Below are 24,512 nucleotides of genomic sequence, written 5' to 3'. Positions count from 1 at the left end.
GGCCTAAAGTGGGGCAGAGAGGATGGAAAAAATAATTGAAATGTGTTATTAATGTGCACCATTTCATCACAATGAATGTAATAATGTGCTAATATATGTTTTAAAAAGATTATCTTGTCATCCTTGCAAACTGACAGGCAATTTGTACATACTGTTTAAACTACTGTAGCTCTTATGGTTATGTAATCCATTGCCGTTTCATAGAGAAAACTATGGAGAAGTGGAAAGAATTTGAGATAGATTTCAGTTCCTCTAGTCCATAACCAAATTCTCTCCTTACAAATTTATACAACATGGCCAATCTTCCTTGAAAACAACAGAAAGTCTACTATGTAATCTCTCTACTTCACCACTAGGCAAGTGAACTTCATAACCAGACCCCAGGAACCTCCCATAACTGGTTTACAGCAACAATTGAGATGTTTAGGAAAGGGATGGCCTAAAACATGCTTTCCAAGGATGCATGAAAGTCAGCCACTGATAATTTAGTACGATGCTTCCATCACTGACGTTTTCCTCTCTTTTCACTGTTGTCTTCTGCCCTGGTGCATGAATGCTGGTCATATTATCCACTATAAGACAAAATTCCTTGATTTTTTTTTCAAGTCGCTGAAAGTCCTTGGGACTTTCAAAGTCCCAACCCTCAAAATCCTTGGTAAACACTTATGCATTTTGATAGGTTCACATTAAAATAAGCAAATAAGCCATGTATCATTTATTTTGTTTCCAAGTGCAAAAATGAAAGGCTCCAGTCAAAAAACCAAAATGTAAATGGCATCCCCAAATTTCATCCTAGATCTGGTTTAGTAATGGGATAATCTAATTGCTGGACATGAGTCTACAAGAGTTATGTGTGCCCTGTTCTGTTTCACTCTTGCTTTGGTCCCATTCCTTTCTATACCCTACATCTCCCCTTCAATATAGGAAAGTTTATCCTATGCCATCCTTTATTCTATGTCAAAAGTATTTAACTTTATTTTTCACTTAACAGGCTCTCTCAGCTAAGAGTTTGGCTTGAGTCTCAGGAAAGACTTGGGTCTTGAACTTTTTAGAAATGCTGCAAGTATTAAAACTTTGACAACTCTTTTTTTTTTTTTTTTTTTTTTTTTTTTTCAGAGCTGGGGATTGAACTCAGGGCCTTGTGCTTTCCAGGGAAGTGCTTATTACACTGAGCCATCTCTCTGGCCCCTGGCAACTTTTATAGACCAAAAAATGTATTTTGCATAAAGAGATTGAGATGAATGTTTTTGGGACCAGAGTTTGAATGTCAGGATTTGAATCTAAATTGTTGCCCAAAAGACCCATGTGTATGAAAGCTGATTGGATTATGGGGACACTATTGCTCCCATGCCTATAGGAGGTAAAGACTGATTGGAGTGGGTGGATTTTTAGGGCATGGCTTGGAAAGGCATATCTGGTTCCCCTTTTCTATCTCTGCCTCTTGCTGTAACATGAACAAATTTTCTCCATGGGATCCTTTCACCATGCCATTCTTGGAGCTCATCAACTACAGACTGAAAGCATGAACCCAAAGAAACATCTCTGTCTTCACATTGTGGGTGTCAAGTGTTTGTCCTGCTGATGGGGAAGTGACTGTGATATAAGATGAAATTAGATATTGTAAGAAAAATGCCTTTGATTTTGGTTTCCATGGACTATCTTCTTAGTAGATGATAAAATATTTTGTGTTTTCACTGTATAATATATGAAATATTTTACACTCTTATGCTAAAGAATGGAGGTAAACAAAATATTTTTGCGCAAATTATTTTTAGTTTAAAATTCTTAAAACATTTGTAGAATAATGATATTTTATATTAAAAACTAACACAATGTGCATCTTATGAAAATTTTTAATGTCTTGCAAACTAGGCTTCGTGGGTAGAAGATGAGCCACTTTACTGCAGTAAGCCTACTCTTCCCCAAACATGGTTCTTTCCACACTTTCCCTGTTTGCCCATACACATAACTAGCCAATCTTTCAGCTCAATCTTGGGAGTTGGGTAATCGTGAAGAATGATTTTTTTTTCAGAACCAGGGATTGAACTCAGACCCGTGCACTTGCCAGGCAGGCACTTATTATACTGAGCCATCTCCCCAGTCCCCAGAATGATTTTTTATTTGCTGATGTTTAACCATTTGTGACTACTGAGTAGTTTCTACTTGGAATAGGTGTTCACCATGTCTCTTAGCCACCTTTCACTTTCACATCATCCCGTGTCTCAAGAAGTTACTATGGCCATAGTCGACAATCTGATCCTGACTTCCAGTGCTCCCAGTTACAGTACCACAAAAGGGTGCATAGGAAGTGGAGTCTGATTTGGAAGATATTATAAAGTCAGACTTGAACTCCTGAAGAAGCTCACATTCCAAGGAGAGATAAACTATTTTCCTCTAAGCCGCCCTCCCAGAAGGTAGGTCTGTATCTTGCAAGACAAACACTGGAGTGTTACAGATCTGACTGAAGTCCATTTCCCCATTCACAAAGAACAATACGGACTCTGGGGATGCATAGGATGAGCTCCAGGGAGGAGGGAATGACAGAGACTGGGAGGATGAAAGACCGAGCAGATTCATACAGTCTCCGGAACCATGGTCTCCTAGGCCCACAGGTCTAGTCCAGGTGCAGGTAGATGCATGTGGGGTGTGGCTAGCACACTTTTATTGCAGGTCATTGTAAAGGACTACCCTAGAAATAAGGTAGACAGGAAGCAGTTAAGCAAGCAATATTGACTATAAGTGTATAAAAAGAATGAGTTAGTCTCTAAATACTAATTTACTTTAAATCATTTCAAGTCTAGGTACATGAGGATGTATATATTAGTTTGTGTGAGTTTTGTGCCATAGAGATCGTTTATATTTGAAAGAAACAGAACAAAAGAGAAAACCTAAACCCCACCATCCAAGGGTGGCTACAAGTGCTGCTATCTCTGGGTACCTCTGAGGGACTGGCTTAAGATCATCCCCCGCCCTACTGCTCAGAGATACCAGAATCTCTAGATGGTCAAGATCCTTATGTAAACAGGGTGTTATTTACACCTAGACATGTCCTTTTGCAAGCTTTAAATCATCACTAGAATAATTATAATACCTCATACTATTAAGCGTTAAGAAAATGGTGCCATAAACAGTGTTTAGGGAACAGTGACTAGCCAAAGAAGAGGCACACATTGTCATGACAGCCACAGTCTAGCTTTGTAGGGCACAGATGAGATCTGCGGTGAGCACAGCAGGAACTCGGGGAGACTGAAACTGTGTGCCGAGGGAGGCTGTGGCACGGTGATCTCCCCACCTTTTCATTTTCCGGCTTTCAGTATAATGTTCACTATGCAGCATTCGCAAGTCTTACGCTTTGTAACTTTCTCAAAGGTAAAAAGAAATCAGTTTTGACCCATAGTTTGTTGAATCCATAGGTGTAGAATCTGTGAATGTGAAAGATTCCAGTCTTCCCCCGGCCTCGATCTTGTGGGCCCAGGACACCTTGATTCTAGAGACATTCTGGATCTGCTCAGTCTTTCATCCTCCCAGTCTCTGTCGTTGCCTCCTCCCTGGAGCTCATCCTATGCATCCCCAGAGTCCGTATTGTTCTTTGTGAATGGGGAAATGGACTTCAATCCAATCTCTAACACTCCAGGATCTCTCTTGCCAGATGAAAACCTACCTTCTGGGAGGGGGATTTAGAGAAAAAGCTTACTTTATCTCCCCTGTAATTCTACTTCCCTGTCCACCAAAAGAATATGAGAGAGCATGCTAACATTTAGAAAAGTAGAAAGCTAATCAAAAAATTGTTGGTGAGGGTAACGAGTGTTAGAAATGTTCACCACTTGAGCAGTTTTGATATTCATACATGTTGATTAGGTAAAATATTTTAAAATACTCCTTATTTTCAAAGCATAAGTATTAAGATAAATCTGGTATCTATTCACCATAAGCCCTTGGAGATGATATGGGAGACTTGGTATATAAATAATTTGTTGTATTGATGCTTGTCTTGGTCACTTTTCTCTGGTTACTGGGACAAAATATTCTGATGCCCAAAATTAAAGAAGGAAAGGTTTATTCAGCATACAGTGAGTGGTGGTTTTAGTCCTTACTTGGCTGGCTCCAAGGCAGAGTGGCACATGGCAGAGGGCAGTGGCTCACGGAGGCAGAGAACAGCAAAGTATCGAACGGGAGGAGCAGTGGCTGCAGCAGGGAGCAAAACTCTCTCCCTTCCTCGTATTGTGTTCAGGCTCTCTGCCCTAGAGCAGGTGTAGCGCTCACACCCATAATGGATCATGAATTCATCACAAACTCTCGAAGCCAGCCTCAGGGACTGCATGAGGCCTTGGGGGACAAGCAGACACAAAGCATAGCAAAGCTGTTTTAAAAGAATATTGGTTATTATATTCCAATGAGGGAGTCAGTTAAATTCACAATGAGAACGTTGTAACATAAAGAGAACACTGGAATTTCAATGAGGCTAAATGTTTGCCAGCAAATTCTTGTATATGTGCCAGAATTTGGACCAGGACTTGATTTTATAATTTTGTGCAATCTAGGTTATAAGGCAGTGCTACTTCTCATTGCTTTTCCACTTGTTCAGTAGCACTGGAAGGATCCTCATAACAAACCATGTAGTAGTCACGGTCTCCATATGGGGACCTGGGTAGAGTGGGAAGGACAAGGGTGAACCCCCGACTGGAAAGACAGGCCAGAATTCTGAGGTGGGGTTGGTGAGACCGAAGCACCGTATGATCTCCTGGGTTCATTAAAGCACCCGTTCCTTAATGGAATGCATTTTGGGGTTGTCCCTAGTTGTGCCTACTGTGGCAATAGGCAGCCTAGGAAGGGAAAAGACACCAAGACGAGATCTGGGAGACTGCTTCTAGGGCAGTCCTGACAGACTACAGGCACTTGTACAAGAGCTGTGTCTGCCCTGAGCCCCAAGATCCTGACATGGGAGGTGAAGCCTCAGACTAGATGTTCCCTGTTGGGGCAGCACAGTCAGAGGTCGTAACTCGCATCTCAGCCTCCCTCTGTGCAGCGAGGACTCCATGCGCACATTATTTAACTACTTAAACTTTGATATTCTCATCCATAACACAAGGATAATGATACATGTCTCCAGGGGACTCTCAGTAGTAAGTGAAAGGAGAAACGTGCATTGCTTAAACACGGCATCCCACATGAGAGGTGTTCAACAGTACCAGTCCTCTCCGCCACTCTCTTCCTTTCCATTCGCATATTCGGCAGTTCTGTGAATGAAGAGAAGATGCAGGCTGTTATGACACAGATAATGCGGTCCTGGGGGAACGGTGACAGTCGGCCTCACTATGGGTATGACGTGATATTACGTGATAGTGGTGAAGTGTCCTGCTCTTGAGATGGGAAGGTTAAGCTGTAATGGAGGGAATATGAGTATAACAAACTGGGACTACTTTGAGGGAGGATGCACACAGACAGCACAGATTAACAATGCTCTGTGATTGCTAGGAAGGACTCTTGATCCACACGGAGACAGCTCTGAGATGGATCAGAGTTGGAGACTCAGGAAAAATCCAGACTGTATGATTACAGAAACTGTCTCTTTAGCAGCAGTGGCTGAAAGTACTGTGAAAGAAGATGAGTACCTTTTTGGTTTTATAATCGTGTGTGTGCATGCGTGTGTGCATGTGTGTGTGCGTGCATGCATGTGTGTGTTTGCATTTACACACAGATACTCAGACCCACATAAGCGTGCATAATACATATTTATTATTTTTTAAGTTATTTATTTATTTGTGTGTGTGTGTGTGTGTGTGTGTGTGTGTGTGTGTGTGTGGCCAGCTCAGCCCACCAGGGGGGCGGGGCTGGCTGGCTTGTGGTGCTGGGGGATTGAACCGCGGTCCCTGTGCTTTGCTAAGCTTGTTCTAAGTAGGTGCTTTAGACCACTGAGCCATCTCACCAGCCCTTAATACATATTTAGTAGATTTAAACATGCTTCAATTCTGACTGAAGAGAGTTTCAGGTACCAATAATTCTGTTTTCTTAAATCATTACACTCAACAAATATTTTATAAAAAGTGGATGATTTTAGTTTTGTGTATAACATTTTATTTTAAAAAATAACTGATTAATACTTATAAACTAATCAATCCAGAAAATGTCAAGAAAAAAAATCTTAAAAAGCAAAATGGAATCCTAGTCTAAGGCAAGGAGTCTCTGTTAATATTTGATAATGCAAATGAATGAGTAGAGGCAGACTGTAGAAGGGAAATGTCCACACGTAGTCTGTAGAGCAGGGAGGGCAGGAGTGTTGTCTCCCGTCCTAGACACAGGCCTTTAGGTGAGGTGGCTGATAGGCCTGGGTGGCTCTGGCCTCACCCTTTCAAGCTGCAGGCTCTCACCGTCGAGATCTTGGGACTTCTGTTCCTTCCTACGCCTTTTCTTTTCCACTTTATTTCCAGGAGTTTCTCTACCAGAAGGGAGGGAGAGGACAGCAGACAGAATGCTTCTCCTTTCCCTTCTCCTTGTTGCATCATAAGGTGTTGCCTAGAGACATGCCCCCCATTTTTACTTTCACCTCTTACTATTCTTTGCCTTGATGCCAGGCTGCTTTATCATCAAAATTGCCTGTTTAGTTAGAGCTGAGACCTGCCCACCAATGACTTTCAGGTCTCAACTTCGTTAGTCCTCAAGGTATTAGTCAAATACTCTTAAAATGTGAAATTTAGAGAATACAACAAATCTTTGTTGTAATAAATAGGGACCTTTCTTCTGGATAGTTTGTTGTTACTTTTATAAATTTTACTAAAGAGGGTGAGAAATGAAATAGAAATTCTTTCTATCCTGTTAACTAGAACTCTTCTACCTGTGAAGATTCTGGGGCCCAGGTTTAACATGCAGTGTGTATAAAAATACAATCTATCAACGAGCGTTTCAGTTTTATTTCTGAGTGTGCTTGTGCTATTTCTTATTTCGATATCTGTTACAGGAAAAGATAATAATAATGAGGAGAAACTTCTCCCATGCTTAGGTGAGAATATTTTTATTACTTACTGATTTAGGGCTGTGGAGATGGCTCAGTGGAATTAGCGCTTCCCTGGCAAGTGCAAGTGCCTGAGTTCAATCCTCGGTTCTGCAAACAAATAAAATAAAATAAAATAAAATAAAATAAAATAAAATAAAATAAAATAAAATGTACTAAAAATCTGTATGTTTTTAAAAGAAAGTCCCAAGGACATATACAAAAAAGCATTAGAGAAGGGAAGCAACAACAGTCCCACTATTGCCAGGACCTCATAGTTTATTCTGTGTTGTTTTGCAACCTCACAGTACTGCTTTGGTGCCACGTGCCGTCCTCTGCCCTGAATCCCTTTCCACAGCCCCCAGGAGTGTGTTGCTTATTCCCTTCAGCCTTTCCCCAGGAATCCTCTGTTCCTCTTGCTTGGCTATATATTTGGCTCTGCACGGTAGGCCTGGAGCACCAGAACTGAGACATGAAAACCTTTTGAGTTAAATAGTGATAGGAGATTATTTTCACAGGGTCCCTTTAAAAATAGATGTATCCAATTACTATAATTCTAATTTTTCAAATCTTAGTACTTTTGTGAAGTTGCAGCTCTGTTTGCCCATTCCTGCAGGAGCCTCATGCTTTCCCCCAAAAGAGCAGCATGAGGCTGGAATTTTCAGTTTTTCAAAGTAAATTGCATTCGTTTTCCAAAGGCAAATTGCAGACCAAAGGCATCTGTGGATGAATAGAAAACTACGTGAGAGGAAACCCTCTGCTGTGCTTGGCTACTCCCAACCTCCACCCAAATTACCTTCGAAACATTATTTGGAAATTGAAAGGATTTCAAAGGCACCATTTATGGATGTGTTGCAAATAGATCCCAGCTTCCTCAAGCCCGAACTGAGCTTTGCTCTTCAAAAACTCAACCTCGAATTAGTCCTTAAGTTTCCTAAGTCTGTTCACATTTGCATTCATGACATTTGCAGACCAAGACACAAACATTTATACTGTCTGCTCTCATTATTGTGTTCACCTTTTATGCTAAGGATCACGAGAAAGCCTGCAGATTATGTGTACCCTGCCCTGGAGACAGCCTGGTTGATTGCATGATTATCATCTACCCTAAATAGCTCCTTTACTAAAAGTAAAACATGACATACAAATGTTCTTATGGGTTAACTCAAAGGGAGTTAGACATGATCTCAAAAGATTATCATTAATCTCTGTCTAGAGCCTCCAGGCGTGACTACTGTCAGTAACCCCAAGGCAGACTTTGGACTTGACTTTAAGTCGCAACAACTTTCATCCAGACAATGCTGGAAGTATATAATAATTGGCAATACTGCCTCTAAGTATGTGTACAGAGTTCCCTTGGAAATCTTTAGCAAGTAGTTCTGAGAGATGCAGACATCTAAATAAAGGAAAGTCTAACCAGGCAAGAAGCGGTCAGTACTTGCAAGTTCTATGTTGTTTATGGAGTACAAGCAGACAAAACCTGGACCAGACTTTTGGATCAAATGCATTGAGTAGAAAATCCAACAATTTTTAAATCAGTTAAGCACAAAGTATGAGTATAATTAACAAAATGCATCCCTCACTCTGGTGAAGGCTCCTCAGCCTTTATCTCCAAATCCATTCTCCAAGTTCCTCTCATCGATATCTCTAGGGTTGATCACAGAGGGGGCTATCAGACAGGCTGCCTTTCCTTTGGATTTGGATTTGGCTCTACTAGGTGATGGGAAGCCTGAGGGAGACTATAGGGTGGGCAAGCGAGAGATCAGGGCACTGGTTCCTCCCACCTCACCTCTATCTGACTTCATACCTGGTAATGTTGGCAACTCCAGCGTCATGGAGATGCACACCTAAGTATGACCCAAGCTTCAGCAACACAGCGGCCAACCTCCTTCCTTTCTTCCAGCAGGCCTGGAAAGGTGAAAGGCTTCCCACTGGTGCTGGTCTTCGCAAGCCTACACATTCTGTGTGGGCCCCTGATTTTCCCTTACCGTGGTCAATAGTGTTCTCATTGAGAAGTTTCTTCAGGGAATCCCAGCTGCACGCATTGTGTCCTTACACTGTGATACTGTCTTATGCATGCCGAATGTTTTTTTCTTTAATGTATCTAGTACAGAGTCTATAGGTCTCACTCACAGTTTGGACTGGTAGCGATCTCCTGCTTTCAGCCTCCTGAGCACCAGGATTATGGGCATGCACCACCATACCTAGTCTCAGTCACTGTCTCAGGGCACCCTGGGGATGGGGCCAGCTCTGCAAGCCGAGGATCGAACCCCAGTCCCTGTGCCTTCCTAAGCAAGTGCTTTAGTCCACTGAGCTACCTGGTCCACCCTTGAGCTATCTGGCCAGCCCTCTAATTTTTAAAAGGTGTCTATCACATTCTGATCTTGCTTGTAAGCACAGTGTTTATCCTTATAGCTAGAGACACACTGTGACAAAGGCACAAAGGTTTACGGAATTCTAAAATTTAAAACCTGTCACAGAAACAATTTCTAGTAAGAGCAAGTCCCATCTACTGTCAAGGGAGTCCACCTCTGAGTGGGCGTTGTGGTGTCCAGAAGATGACTTTTTCATTTTGGCTTGGGGATATGCTTCACAACTGCTAATTAATATGGTTTAGGTGCATTCTGAGAACTCTAAAAGTTTATTTTCCACAGAAGTACAACTTTAACTTGTCCATTCTGTACAACTTCCTACTTCCCAAATCTAACATTTTTGAATTATTATATGCCATTCTTGAATCGCAAGCTTTCTCCTGCATGAATGCAAAGATTAGGTCTAAGTAGAGCTTTCTTAATTTTATTTCTACCATTGTATTTATATATTTACTTCCTTATTTATTCATTCATTCATTTTTCTGACCCATCACATTACTGATTTAATTTAATACTTTCCCTGAAAAGAATTTCCTTTGCCACTCAAGCCACAGTCTTCTGAATACATTAAAAATTAAGAAAACTAGTAAATTATCAATTAAAACTATCAATAGGGAAGGAGTTTTTATTGTATTTCAATTACTTTTCAGTAATGAATCCCAAATAAAAGGTTATCTGTGTTACAATAATTTATAGTTGCTTGTACATACATGTCATCAATTAATTACTCACTTATTTAACAAATATTCTCCATAGTTCCGATACATAAAGCATTTTGGGCATTGAATTAAAGACAAAATGTATTTTTACACTGAAAAAAATTAAGATTAATTTCTGAAGAAACAAAAGACATTTTTAAGTGAGCTAAAGTTAGTAAGTGTGCCTGCCTGGAAAGTGCAAGGACTTGGGTTTGATCCCTGTACCGCATGCTGAGCCAGCACCATGTGGAGCCGGCCAGTGAAACCGGGCATGGTGGCACACGCCTGTCACAGCGCTGGGGAGGCTGAGACAGGAGGATCACTACATGTCTGAGCTATGTAGTGAGACCCTGCACCAAATTAACTAATTAACTAATTAATTAATTAAACAAAGTTAGCAGCATGTAAGTATTCTAAGCAGACTGGAGCTTCCTTGCAGAAGTAACTAGCAACCAACTAGCAAGAGGCCCGCGGACAAGAATTTTCAGGCCCACGCTTCTGATGACACTGTCTGGGGCTAATCATCGGCCTGATCTTCAAAATGTTGTCATAAAGATAGGCAAAATGAATAACAGATTGTGTTGTGCACCTGAATGATAGTATGTATGACTTCGCTTTATGAAGACTACTTTCGGTTTTGAAACACTTCCATCATTTCTTTCAGCATGGAAAGAAAAATTGGGGAGAAAGTACAGGTGGGAATATTATACCAGTTTATGGATTTTTAAAAAATAGTATTTATTTATTTGGTACAGGGTCTTGCTACACAGCTCAGACTCACAGTGATCCTCCTGTCTCAGCCTTCCCAGCACTGAGATTACAGACGTGTTCCACCACGCTTGGTTTCGGGGCCAGCACAGTGCCAGCTCATGTGCTACCGGGGATCAATCCTCGGTCCATGTGCTTTCCAGGCAGGCCCTTAGACCACTGAGCTATCTCCCGAGCTCTCATTTTCTCTATTTAATTTTGTTTATTAGTCCATGTTTGCAATCCACACTATTCGCACTCCTCGTGTGGAGACGGTGCATGTATATCCCGTATCTTCAAGTGTTTTCCATCCTGTTTCTTTCCCTCTATCCATCCCCCCCATCTCCTGATCTCCTTCCTATTTGAGGATTATTTTTCTCCCTCCTTCCTACTATCCATTCTGTGTTTTGCTCCTCATTTATGTTTTGAGTTATCGCATAAGAGAAACCGTGTTATATTTAAGCTTATATTTACGTCACTTAATGTAAATGCCGCAAAGTGCCTCCACTTTCTTACAAATTTCTTCAGCCTAATTTCTTTACGGCATGGGAGCACTCCATGGTGTGTAGATACTGCGTTCCTTCTATTTGTTCATTTTTTAATGGACATATGGGTTAATTCCAAGATTTAGTCATCATGAATTGCCACTATGAATTTAGCAGTTATGAATTCAGTTGTTATAATTTAGCCGTTATAAATGTGGGTAGGCATATCTAACTATAGTATCATGTCTTATCTCTTTTCAGCACATAGCTAAGAGGATAAGAGCTGGCCAAATGAAATCTCTAGTGTCAGGTTTTTAAAGGAATCTCAATGCTGGTTTCCATATTGTGTGTACTAGTTTATATTTCTTTCAAGGAATTATTATATTCTTACAAAATAATATCTCCTACTATTTCAATAAATATTAAATAAAATGTTAGATATTTAGCTAAATTCTGCTGAAGGCTGGCTTTTTACAGATCCAACAGATTTGGCTTTTATCCCTCCTTGCTCTGGATCTGTGACAGAAGAAACAAGGAGACCCTTTATCTCCCCCTTCTGTCCTCTGAACTGGCATCCCTGTCCCTTCTTTGGCCTTCAAGTTTGTGGCCAGCCTGACGCTTGGGTGGCCATCTGCGCAGGACCACCGATACCTGACCAGCCTCTGAAGCCTCCCCATGCAGTGATTTTTCCTGTCATAGATACAATGACAGGTGTGTTTGTATCCATCCCATAAGAATTCCTCCTGGATACTGCTTGCATGTCATACCTGAGAAATTTTCATTTTGAAATATTGCTATCTGCATGCTGAAAATTTGCTTAGCAGTTCCATTGTAAGGGATGGAAAAATTACAGCCACAATTTTTCAGCCTCTCCAATGATTTCACTGAAGTGAAATGAAATATAGTTGGTGAATCCCAGATCCTCCCCTTCATCCTTATGTTTGTTCAGAAACAAATAGGTGCCGGATGTGAAAACTGAGAAATATTTTGCCTCTTTTTGCTATGGGAGCAAAAGGCGAACACTTCTGTAAGGTATTTTCTTTGACCAAATTTCATTCTAATCATCACTATCCGTGATAGTTTCCTCGCCGTGGTTACCTACAGCTCATTATTTGTCCTTCCAGTCAGTCCCAAAGTCATGTCTCTTCTTTGCCAATTCAGCAGCGGCTGTCCCCAGTGCTGTCCCATCTTGCTTTGGCAGGCACACCAAATAATTTCAGATCACACCCTCAGTCAAAACCTCGTCAGGTAATGAATTAATCTCCTGTGCCAGCAAGTAAGAGAAGCCAAAGAGAAAGAATCTCTGCTAATATTTCTATTATTCTCAAGGAGAATGTACCATTCGAATGGTAGAATTTAATTGCCATTATCTGGAAGACTTGCTTCATTTAAACTTCTCCTTTATTTAAGGTAAACACCTCAGTGCTCACATTCTTGCCTGGGACATTTTTAGCAGTAACTGCTGGTTGTCAATGACAACAATCACACTTAATTGTTCAGCCTGACATGCTCCAGCACCCTATTAAGCACAGATTACTTGAGATTGAATAAATGAATAGCAAAGACGCTGCCCAGAGCTTGGAACACAGCAGTGCAAATAATGAATTACATCACCCTCTCATGAAAATGCAGGAAAGGGCAGTGCAGGTCAAGAGCCTGTTAGAGTCTCAGGTTGTCCATTTCTGCATGAATCTTCAAGAGCAAAGTCTATTATGGATTACGTCCTGTGAGAGAGGAGATCAAGGTCACATTTCTTGATTTGCTGCTATTCAGTGATTTTACTATCTTTCAAAGTTATAATTCAGGAAATTATTAAAGATTATTTTGTTCTTCATATGAGGTTTTAAAGATACACAATTGTCTTACTCATTTGAGTTTTGTTTCAATTATACTTTTTTTTTTTTCGATTTTAGGACAGGGTGTACAGGTTATACAGGATCTCACTTCAAAGATCAGACTTGCAGTGATTCTCCTGTTTTCAGCCTCCCGTGGGCTGGCACTACAGGTGTACGCCACCACGCTCAGTCTCAGTCCTCATCTCAGCACTCCCTGGGAGCAGGGCTGGCCCTGCAGGCTCGGGGATCGAATCCCTGGCCCCTGCATCTGCCTAATCAATAGTATTTTCATCCTAATCTCACTAGTATTTTACAAAAAAAAAAAAAAAAAAAAAAAACACTAGAGGGCCAGCCAAATAGCTCAACAGATTATATTACCTACTTAGGCAGATGCAGGAGCCAGAGTTTCCATCTCCGGGGCTGCTGTGCCGGCCCCGCCCCCGGGGTGCACTGAGATGATGTTTGAGACTGGGCGTGGTGGCGCACGCCTGTAATCCCAGCACTTGGGAGGCTGTAAACAGGAGAAGCACTACGAGTCCGATCTATGCAGTGAGAACCTGTATGCCCTGTACACTCTGTCCTAAATACAAAAAAAAAAAAAAAAAAAAAAAAAAAAAAAAAAAAGAAGAAAAAGAAAAAGAAAAAAAGAATAAAAAAGTAACTGAATAATAACCCTTCACAGTTATCAGGGAACAGTTGTGATGGAAATGGAATTAGCATAATAAATATTTTAGGAAAATTTATAGGATAGCCTTTTCATTTATATACAGAATAATAAATATGCTTTGCTGTAGTTTATCAGTCTTGAATTATCTGAATAGTCTGGAGAGAATTCTTCCGATCATTTTCAGTCATCGACAGGGTATTGTCTAACTACGCTTTCCCTTTAAGTGATAAAGGATGTGGATGGTTTAATTAGACCCGTTGCTGAGCCTGGATCATTCTGATTCCTTAAGAAGACCTTTGTCGCTGATAAAGGGACCCAGATCTCAGGTTCTGTAATTGAATGAAGCACTAATTAGAAAGTGTCATACAGAAACATTATTAGTTTTTAATAAGTCGGAGTTAACACTGAGCATGTATTATGAATTAGAAAATTCTTTCCTTTATGAAATATGTGACATTGACTATTTTCTCCTTAAATAATAAATACATTGAAAAATGCTTTCATTTTAAAGAAGTTTCTATTCACTGGCAGCATTTTCCCATTATTTATCCAATAATTATTTTCTTAGCTATTGCACTTTGTAGATTTATTGTTTATAGATATTTTCATTAATGTCTCTGTATAACTCTGTGGGCAATAAAGGAGGGAATGAACATTTAACTATGAGATTTAAGATTTCCAAATAGTACTTCAGAATGTTCTTAGCAAGATACATTCCCAATTATTGAGAATATCTCCATATTGCTCACACTGAATGCTTTTTTAAAATTTGATAAACTGATAGGAAATATCATATCTGATTACTTTTTATACAAATGAGGTTGCTTATTGACCATTTACAATTCTTTTATAAATCTGTCTTAACTTTCCATGGCATTTACACTGCAAATGTTTTTCAGTTGGTTATCATTATCTTTCTTCTTTGCAGTAATAGGGATTGAATCCAGTGCCTCCAGTCTGCCACTCAAGAGTTCTACCACTGAGCTAGCTACCCAGCCTCACCCCACTCCTTTTCATTTTAGTGTTTTTGAGGTGATATTATTACAGAAAAGAAGAGAGACTATTGCACTAGAATAGCAGTGAATAGAAATAAAGCATGCATGGTGTGGTGCAGTTCTAAGGACTGCAAACTTGGAGTGAACTAATTCGACATTTCTTAGAGCAGTGTCTGGGGTTTGTGAGGAAAATTCTTTTGATCTCCCTTTTACTTTATCTAGATTTTTGAATGTGTCTGATATTTTATCATGGACTAAGTGAGTGCTATTTGGTGGTGCTAATTATTATTTTAATTGTTAAGTATCACAAGAGGTGTTTCTCAAAAGCTCAACAGTGACAATTGCTTTCCTTCTACTTTGCTTTGAACTTAAGCAATGCTCCCATTCCCTTTGTGAGCTACATGTATGACCTGTAACTCTGCGTAATCGATACGTGATGCAGGTCAGCCAAATTTGCTGAAATGTCAGCTCAAGAACTTTAAAAATGGTGCCAACAGAGAATAAAAGGAAGCTTGTCCTACCGAAACTGACTGCAAGGAGGATGACTGCACTTTTAATAATATGAATAGACGAGTTTTCATTGTTCTCATGCTTGTGTCAATGTTGACTGAGTATCTGTTCTGCAAGAAGCATGGTGTCCAGCAATAAGTATTGATGATTAACATATCTATCATCTCTCTCTATTCTATCTGTCTGTCTATTCATCTATCTGTCTATCTATCTATCTATCTATCTATCTATCTATCTATCTATCTATCATCTACCTACCAGCTCTACCTATCTATGATGGTCATCTTAACTAGGTGTCAGGTGATTTGGTTTCGGTATCTGCTCCTATGATTGGTGGAGCATGCTTTTGGCTATGTCTGGGTGTCTGATGGCAACATGACTTTGGCGACCCTATTTTGTCCCTTTCGTCTTTCTCCTTATGATCCTTCCACTGCTCTGCTTCTTGGAAGCCATAAACTAAGCATCTTTGTTCTTCCACATCTGTTTGTCATGGTATTTGTTCCCTGGAGCCAGCTGTCCATGCATGGGATCCCCTGAAAGTGTGAGCCACAGTAACCTCTCGTCCTTTCCAGTGTGGATGTCAGGATTGCATCCCCACAGTGAGAAAGCTGACAAACACACTCTCTCTTGATCTTGTTTTTCACAAAGATATATGGAGATCTTGTTTATATACTAAAAAAAAAATCGAGTGTGAAATGAAAATCTCAACTGTGCATGAACATGGGAGGAGAGAGGCCGGATCTAATTCAGGTGACTTGTTTAGGGAAGCTCCCTGGATCTGTGGATCTCTACGCTGCAGTATTTCATGGGTAAGTATTGAGGGAAAAGGACTCGACACGAAGGGGGAAGAGTTTCCATGGTTATTTAAACACTGCACCATGAAAAGAAAGGTTATATTACAAGAGATTACCCTTGTTCAATTAGGGTTCATTAGGCTGACCAAAAATATACTTCTTGGGGTTGTTAATTTAAACTTAAATAATTGGGAACTATATCAGGTGTACTGAAAGGAAAGATAATGGGGACAAACTCTGTTTTAAGCAATAGAAGTCATGTAAATTGCAGATAAAAAGAGAGATCAGAGGGACTTACACAAGCACATCTCAATACAAGCAGAAGGAAATAAAATGGTAATTTACATTCTTAAGCCAAGGTTTCATCTAGTGTACAGAGAAATAAGCCTAAGACTATTGAAAAAAGTGAGAAAAGTAATCTATAAAGTTGACTGCACATTTAAAATTCTGTGAAGATAAAACTTGTTTTACTAGTAATTTGGAGAAAAACAGTGAAATTTAGACAAATAAGGGAAAGAATCAAACTGAATTCAGTTAATGACTACTTAGATATATCGGGTATATGTAATCACCCTGTTTCATTTTCTGAATGAGTGAAAGACTTGAGGAAACAACAAGAATAATCTCTGAAACCTCCTAGTTAATCTCTCATTCTCTCTCTCTCTCTCTCTCTCTCTCTCTCTCTCTCTCTCTCTCTCTCTACATGAAAAGATTCTAAACACTGAATAATACCAAGATTAATAAGCCTAATAAACACGCTGTTTAGACATTAAAACTTAACTGTTTTGTAATATTGGCTCCACATTGTTAAGGAATGTCAGGGTCACAGTTGAGTTCTCCTTTTAAGCTACATTTTCATTCTGATTTATCTCACTTTTTTCTGTAAAGGATTACTGAGTATTAAACATAGATCTAGCTCATTTTCTCTAAGCATATGACCATACCACCCTTGCATATTCAACAATTAATGGATATTAGCATGACTTGAAATTATCTCCTTTACTTAATGTTGCAGTAAATATCAGTGTCTTCATTTCTTTATGCACAAAAATTAAATTTGTTCACTAGAGTTCATAACTAGAATTTGGAATTCTGAGTTTTAGTTTATGCAGACATCATGAAAGCCCAATCTATTCCTCTGCTTTACATTCTCTCATTCTTGGCCCCACTTATACCTAACCCCTCGTGAAACTAGTCAAGGATTTTGCTGGTGTACTTGCTGGTCACTGTATGATGGTTTGAAACACATAGTCCTTCCAAGAAGTAAATAGAATGTAGAGACTTGGCCCTACTTTGGAAATGAAAGGAGGTGATGTTAAGACACATGAAATAGGGCTGGGGAGAGAGCTTGGTGAACTAAGTGCCTGCCTGGCAACTGCAAGGACCCAGATTTCATCCTTGTGTGCTGGCCTCATGCTGATCCAGCCACAAAAACCGGGAATGGTGGTGCATGCCTGTAATCCCTGCACTGAGGAGGCTGAGACAGGAGGATCACTATGAGTCCGAGCTGTGTAGCGAGAAACTGTACCAAATACATAAATAAAAGATTAATAAAAAGATACATGAAATATATTTCTCAGATCTCAGCAAGAAAATGAAATATCATGTAGTGGAAATCAAAAACCTGAGAGGGGCAGGGAGATGGCTCATTAGAACAAGCACAAGGGCCTGAGTTCAATCCCCGGGTTGGGGTTGGACTCACAAGCCACAGGAAAGGACAACTTTAGGAGCAAACTGTTAGGGAATATCATGCATGTATATGTATGTGCTTTTGTCTAACATGTTCATGTCTATGAGTGTATTTTAAAAAGTATGATGTAGCCTATCAGATGAATGAGGCAGCCTCCCGGCCTGCACTGAGAGACAGAAGCAAAGCATTCATTGTCACGTACCTATAAACTACAATGGTTGGGTGGAAAAAGCAGGTAAGAAGTGTGGCAGGCCACACGGTGCGCGATGGCATGCCATGTCAAAAATCTAAGGCTAAAAATAGGGACAGTGTCACTGGAAAGAAAGGCAAGAGAATAGCACTGACCACTTTAAAATCTACCTGGTCTGATCCCGATGTAAGGTGCTGAATTTTTTTTGTGTAATTGGTCCTGTTCACTGGTGGTAAGTGCTAGGATTTCAAAGACAGTAACACAGGGATCATTCAGTAGGAGGCCATCACTATGGAAATGGTAGAGAGTTGAGTGACTTTAACTCCAGTAGCACTGACCCTGTGCTTTGTGGTCTATTTTATACTTGCGCAAAAATTGAAAGGAACAATAGCATGTCTTGAAAAGTGTTGAAAGGTATGACAGAACTTTACAATACTTAGAGGCAGCAGGAGCACTTCCCACAGTAGCTTGAGCAGAATGCTTCCCTATATGTCTTTAACCACCTTTTTCCTTCTCCAGGGAAACTGGTATGTTCTCATGTATACGTGGCTCTCCTGATAGTCTCTTCCTCCTCCATCCTGGTCCTCCCACCTGTAGAGGGCTCTGTTCTGCTGTGCTCAGCACCCTACTTCAACCTCCGCTCCCTCAGCTTCCACAGGGTGAGTCTCCCTGGACTGCTTTCTATTTTTCTTATGTAAGTCTTCCTTCTAGCCCCATTGTTTTCCGCATCAGCATAACTGGCAGTTTTAAGTGCAAAATTCCTCCTTCCAGGAGCTTGTGTATTGGAGGATGCTGCCAAGCCTCTGCCCATCACAGGTTAGCATCGCCTTCTCAGCTGCGACATCCAAAAAGGTCTCCAGACATTTCCAGATGTGCCCTGGGGAGCTCAGAGTTGAGAACTGCACTCTTCTGGGTGCACTTTCTACCTTATTACTTAGAAAGAGTATTAACATTTTATCTAATCTGACTAAGGGGTTCTGAGAGGGTTATTGTCAGAGATGCCAACACGCCTGAGTGGAAAGTTTCTCAGGTTGGGATGCACCATGGATTCAAGTCTGCTGATAAGTGGAAGGAAACTTCAGGGGAAATACCCCCTCGCTGCAATACAAGCCGGCAAGTGCTGAATGACATTGCCGGGAGAGAGGTGAAGTGGAGGTGTCCTGTGTTGTGATCATTTAAAATACACAGAGAACGGTAGTTCAGAGAAGTTATTCTGATAACTGTGTGAAAATTGAACTGAAGACAACAAAATGGAGAAAATTAGGAAACAGTAATGTACCTTAAGTAGTATCCAAGTGATGTTGGGGTGTTATGATCATTCAGTGGCAATCCTAGTGTTGCTCTCCTTCTGTATCAAGATTTGGTGAGCACGTACATTTCCAAATTTCTAAGAGAATGATTTTAGTGGGTAGAACTGCAGATCAAGCCCAGTGGCATGCCACCGCTGAGCAGTATTCCTAGCCGTTGTTTCATTTTTTAAGCTAGAGTCTCACTAAATTACATAACGTGGCCTTGAACTTGTGAACCTCTGGCCTCAGCCTTCTAAGTAGCTGGGTTTACAGGTATGCACCATTGCATGCAGTGGTAATAAATTTTAAATGTTACCACTGAAAATTAAAATATAAGTATGTGAGATGATGCGTACACTCATAATGTAAAATACACAAAATAATATCTTATAATCTACAAAAATATAAATATATTTAGTTAATTTTTTTAATTCTAAAAGAATTTAATCAAGAGCTGAGCTTTATTCTAGAAAGGTAATATATTCATGAGACTTTGGGAAGAAAGGAAAATATGTTCATGAGTTCTTCATAATAATTTTCATGGTATTTTAGGATAGATAAGTAATTTTCTCAGTCGCAAAAGTCTGAAGTTCGTCAAGGTTGAGCATTTGCACTGTGCTCTATCTTTACATCTTTTGGAAGTCTTGTCTGACTTAAAGCCATTCATATATGACGTTGGTTCACACTTCCAGCTTGGATTTCCTCACGCGGCACTGAGTTTGAACCACCCAGCAGGGCCGCTCGGCCCTCTGGAGGTACCTCTTCCAGTCTGGCAGCAGATGCTGCAAGCACACATTTGACACGTACTTTTCACACATTTCTGTCTAAACACACCCATGCACAGCGAATCATCATGGAGAAGTTAAGACATTATTCCGTGCCTTTCCCCTAAAATTGGTTGTAAAGTGATTTCTCATGTTTATAATCAATCTTCACTCAGCTAACTCTGTCTACCGTGCTTTACAGTTAAACATTAGTTATGAAACTTGCCCCGTGGCTTACTATTAGGAGAATCAATGTTTCTTTTGGCATTTTGGACCTCAGAGCTGCTTATTATTAAATCGAGGCAGTACTCTTTCTTTCCAGATGCGTTAGCCTTAACCTAATCTCTAAATCCTTGTAGGCATATTTCCACAGGCATGTTATTAACTGAGAGAACTTGCTCATACAGTGATGCCAGGAGAAAGCAACAGAAAATGAGGAGAAAAACCTTCACAATGTTTATAGTTCGTGTCCTATCTTCAGTTCTCCTATATCACATAAAATGCAAAATTATTAAATATTTCCCCCATGTACTTCACGATTTCTCTGTTGGGTAATGACATGTCATTTAAATTTTTTTTAAAAAAATGTATTTATTACAAAGTCTACAGGTCTCACTATATAGATCAGACTCATAGTGATCCTCCTGTTTTCAGCCTCCCAAGTGCTGGGATTATAGGTATGCGCCACCATGCCCAGTGTAATGACATCTCATGTTATGGTGTATCTTCTCTCCTGGTCTGGAATATTTTCCAGTTATTTGATTACATACACACTTCAAGTACACATATTGATACACATATGTGATAAGTGTACGAAAAGAGTAGATCTCATTTGTGTGTGTTCACTTGTGCATATATGTATGTGTGTATGTATGAAGTGGAAACTATAACATTTAACCTCTATAATTTGTGCATGATTATTTAAATGTAAATAAAACAATGTGATAGAAGCCAGCAAATTCTGAGGAAGAGGGGTTTTTACAATGGAATAGTAAACTGTATCAAGTGGGAAAAAAGTGCATGGCTTTGTTAAGCCTCAGAAAAGAACTTGGAGCAAGAATTGGGTACTAAAGTGCTGGCCAAATAGCTCAGGGGATTAAAGCACCTACAAGCAGGCTCAGGGGCCAGGGGTTGGATCCCAGGGCCTGCCATGCCGGCGCCACCCTCGGGCTGCGCTGAGACGGCTATTGAGACTTGGCATGGTGGCACACGCCTGTAATCCCAGCTCTTGGGAGGCTGTCAACAGGCAGATCACTGCGAGTCCAATGTAGTAGTGAGGCCCTGAACGCTCTGTAGACCCTTCCCTAATAAAGAACTGGATACCAAGCAATTCCTTTGTACCTACTTTTACTTTTGCTATATATTGAATTCATTTTTCTCTATTGTATCCTCCTATCTTCTTTTCATTCACTCTTTTACTGTAGGCTACAGATTGCCCTTTAATAAATCTGTATTGAAGGTAGGGATTGTACTTTTCTGAAGTTTTCAAAGGCGACAGGGTCTCACTGTCTCGCCCAGGCTGCAGTGCAGTGGCTATTTACTGGCGAGATCCCACTACTGAGCAGCATGTGAGTTTTGGCCTGCTCTACTTCCGACCTGGGCAGGTTCACCCCTCCCTAGGCAACCTGGTGGCCCCTCCTCCCAGGAGGTCACCGTGTTGATGCCGACTTAGAGCACTACAGACCAGAGTCCTGGTCTCAAGCGATTCTTCCACCTCAGCCTCCCAAAGTATCTGGGATTACAGATGCGTGCCACCACTCCCGAATGTCCGTTAATTGAGCTTGTGTTTTGTGTTCCCTGACACTGAGAGAAGAAACTTTCTCTCCACCACAAAATCTAACTCCTAGGAATGATAGTACAGACTATTTTGTTGTCCCCAAATCCACATATCATAACCCCAATCCCAAGTGTGGTGACATTTGGAAATAAAAACTTTGACAGATGGTGATTTGGCCACAAAATAAAGATGTGAATTGAGTTTTATAAGCAGAGAAAGAGAGCATTCTTCTCTCCTTGCTCTGTTCCCTGTGTGCGTCGGCAAGATGGAGCTCTTAAACCATGAGGACAGACTCACCAGAAGCTGACTCTGCTCTGCTGAAGACGTTAACCTCCAGCCGCCAACACTGGCAGAAGTAAAGCTGTTTCCTCAGACTGTCCCCCATGGCACAGCGTCCTGAGCTGTCCCAACAGCCCTCTATCTTCACCTTATTTAATATTGCCCGAGAATTGAAGTGCTGCTGTGCTAAAAATACTTTGCTTCTTAAATAAATACCAGGAGACTATTCTCTTGAAATGATTGTAAGAAATTCCCACATGATCAGGCCCACTGTATCTAATAATGTAAACCAGATGTGATTTTCTTCTATGATCCAATATGAATGAAGCAGACCAACAGAAAGCCACGTCTTGGATTTGTCTTGGATTTACAGAATAAAAAGAAATCAAAAGAAAAAGGGAAGGAAAAGAGATCCCATTATTCTATTGTGTTTGTTAGGATAAACCACTAGATAAACTTTATTTTATAACGCTTAGAAGACCTTCCTTGGTTGAATGTGTTTAATGTTCAGACACTATTTAAAACATGCCTGGTATAGAAGATATCCCATTGCTACACATACTCTCACCTGTATCTAGTACTAAAACCATTCCCTCAACCCTGAAATCCTGTCTCCCACTTGCATTGTTTTATCCACTTCTGACTTTATCATCCTGTTAAATTTGTATTTTTTGATATCTATTCTATGCAGTGCAAAGGTTATAAGAATAGAAACATTCCTTTTTTTATTTTAGGGAATTTATAACCGTTTAACAAGAGAGACAGCTTCCTAAGTATAATAGATTTTGTGAAATGGGAAGAAATGGTCCAGAAATAAAGAGAAACTGGGATGTGGGAAAGTAGAAAAGAAGGAAGGGAAATATATCTATATCTGTATCCATATCAATATCTATATCTTGCTATATTTATTATATTGCATATAATTTACATAAATATACAGTATTTATATCCTTTAATTCATTGAAAAGAAAGGTTTGTGTTAGTATTATTTGGAGAATTAAATGCCTATATATTGTACTCTGAATAATTTAAAGATAATAGTATGTAATGTATTAACCATTGTTACTCTCCTATTATCTTGCCTTGAAATTTTGTTTTACTTTTTCTCTTTAAACCAAATATGAGAAAAAAGAGAAACAGACTTTTAAAGTAAATACTATAGACATATATGTAAAAGTAGAAAAATCTGGAAGGTAAAGCAAGATTCAGAGAAAAATAATTATCTTGAAGAAGTTAAAAACAATGTTGCAGGTATAAACTCAGAGGTAGGGACTTGGGTTATCAAGTACAAAATGCTAAATTCAATCCAGCACTGGAAAGAAAACAAAACAAAACAAAACCCTAAAAAAACAAGAACCCTAAGAAGAAGTGCCAATGAACAAAGAATTCACCTCAGAGCAATGACCTTCCCGTTCCCACGCTGCGGTGAACAGTGTGGCTGGTGACCCTGAATGTCCCTCCCACTGCGTGTGCTTTGGCTTTCTAATAGGACTATAAATACAAGGGAGCAGATAAAAGCTACCACTTTCTCCATTTGGCAGAGTGTTCTGCAGTTTCTTTTACTGTGTTATTTTCAATAAGAATTTACAATTGGTTGTTCACGATTTCAAATTTTAATGTTTTGTGAAAACTAGATAATAACTGTCATTCATTTCCAGCAATTGCAAAGGAAAAAAGTCTTTGTTGCCTGGAAGAAAATGGAAATTATCAACAAAAGTGTTTTCCCTCCAATGCACTAAAAGATGATGGGAAGTTCAGAGAATGCTCAAAGACAGAAGTGTGTCGTTCAAATGAATGGCTTCACATTTGGTTCAAAAGGAGACTGTAAGATGAAATGATGATATATTTTATCTTAGAAAAATTTCAAAATTCTTTATTACCTTTTTCAGTTGGTCATGGTAGGTAGCAAAATATCAGAAAACTGAGTGACTAAGAAAACAAATTTAAGTTTTCATAATTCTGGTACCTAGAAGTCCAAGATTTGGGTGCTTGAGGGTGGTCAGTTTGTGGTAAGAACCATTGATTTATTTATTTACTTTTAAGTTTTGCATCCAGGACTTAGACTCAGGCCTCATACTTGCCAAGCAGGAGCTTTGCCACTGAGCTATATCAAGGCTTATGGTGTCCTTTTCACATAGGAGGGAGAGGGACAGGGACAGGGAGATTTTGCTGCCTTTTCTACTTGTAGAGACCCTAAACCTACGGTGTCCTAAACCTGTTCTTAGACTTCATTTAGATTTTTTTTTTCATTTTGAGTCTGGCTTTTATTGTGCAACATGATGACATATCCAGCACATCCAGTTTTCACAAATGTCATAATACTCTCTATAGCTTCTTCTCCTTCTCCTTCTCCTTCTCCTTCTCCTTCTCCTTCTCCTTCTCCTTCTCCTTCTCCTTCTCCTTCTCCTTCTCCTTCTCCTTCTCCTTCTCCT

Source organism: Octodon degus, unplaced genomic scaffold, assembly GCF_000260255.1.
Source record: "Octodon degus isolate 3935 unplaced genomic scaffold, OctDeg1.0 scaffold00014, whole genome shotgun sequence".
Lineage (NCBI taxonomy): Eukaryota > Metazoa > Chordata > Mammalia > Rodentia > Octodontidae > Octodon > Octodon degus.
Note: the sequence above shows the minus strand (reverse complement) of the source record.